Genomic DNA, 1,892 nt, shown 5'->3' on the forward strand with positions numbered 1-1,892 from the left:
TAGACTAATCTATCGTCAAGACTATAGACTGATCTATCGTCAAGACTATAGACTGATCTTACGTCAAGACTACAACACTGATCTATAGTCAAGACTATAGATTGATCTATAGCCTACACTTTAGACTAATCTGTAGTCAAGACTTTAGACTAATCTATAGTCAAAACTATAGACTGATCTATAGTCAATACTTTAGACTGTTCTATAGTCAAGACTATAGACTGACCTTTAGTCAAGACTATAGACTTATCTATAATCAAGACCGATCTATATTCAAAACTATAGACTAATTTATAGTAAAAACTATAGACTGCTCTAGAGTCAAGACTATAGACTGATCTATAGTCAATACTAGAGACTGATCTATAACCAAGATCTATTCATGACTATAGGCTGATTTATTGTAAAGACTATAGACTGCTCTATAGTAAAGAAAATAGACTGATCTATAGTCAAGACTATAGACTGATCTATAGTCAATACCATAGATTGATCTATAGTCAAGACTATAGACTGATCTATAGTCAAGACTATAGACTGATCTTTAGTCAAGACTATAGACTGATCTATAGTCAAGACTATAGACTGATCTATAGTCAAGACTATAGACTGATCTATAGTCAAGAATATAGACTGATCTATAGTCAAGACTATAGACTGATCTATAGCCAAGACTATAGACTGATCTATAGTCAAGAATATACACTGATCTATAGTCAAGACTATAGACTGATTTATAGTCAAGACTACAACACTGATCTATAGTCAAGACTATAGACTGATCTATATTATAGACCGATCTATATTAAACATTATAGACTGATTTATAGTAAAGACCATAGACAGATCTATATTCAAGACTATAGACTAATTTGTAGTAAGTACCACAGACTGCTCTATGTCAAGACTATAGACTGATCTATAGTTAAGAATTAATACTGAATTGTTGTCAAGACTTTAGACTATATATAGTTAAGAGTATAGACTAATATAATCAAGGCTATAAGCTGATCTATAGTCAAGATTGTAAGCTATCTATCATCAAGCTTATGACTGATCTTTAGTAAATACTATAGAATGATTTATAGTCTAAACTATAGACTAATCTTTAGTCAAGACTATAAACTGATCTATAGTCAAGACTATAGACAGATATATAGTCAAGACTATAGACTGATATATAGTCAAGACTATAGACTGTTCTATAGTCAAGACTATAGACTGTTCTATAGTCAAGACTATAGACTGTTCTTTAGTCAAGGCTATTGACTATTTTGTAGTCAAGACTATAGACTATTTTATAGTCAAGAGTATAGATTGTTGTATAGTCAAGACTATAGGCTGTTCTATAGTCAAGTCTAATAGTCTGTTCTAGTTAATTACATAACATATCTTTAGAGCCTTCTTGTCATGTACTGGATATACAGTATCATTTTTTTCGGATTAATCTTGTTAGAACTTTATGATCACTTTTGTTAAGTGATCATAAGATATGGGTATTTTCCGTGCGCCCTAGTGGTGAGCAAATTCTTATTCATCCGGCGATTTGCATTTTTCTCTAGCGTATGCTTGTGAGATATTAAATGCTGATTCGAGGCCAACGAGCGTCACTATTTGTAAGGCTCCTAACCCGTTCATTGTCAACGTGATATTCAGGGTGTCTTCGCAATTCATTTAATAACATCCATTACAACAATTACTTTCTAGAAGTTAGTTCCTCAAATTCCAGCTCCAGTTTCTCATTACTTGGATACATTAGTAATACATTAGATTCCCCTAATCAGTAGCTACCACTGATGTTTAAAGCTTTTTTTGAAAGCTACTCTGTAAATATCGCAAACCGACTAAAACTTCTCAAAAAAAATCCATTATAATGAAACAAATTATAAGAA

Source organism: Lucilia cuprina, chromosome 6 (assembly GCF_022045245.1).
Source record: "Lucilia cuprina isolate Lc7/37 chromosome 6, ASM2204524v1, whole genome shotgun sequence".
In the NCBI taxonomy this organism is placed as follows: Eukaryota; Metazoa; Arthropoda; class Insecta; order Diptera; family Calliphoridae; genus Lucilia; species Lucilia cuprina.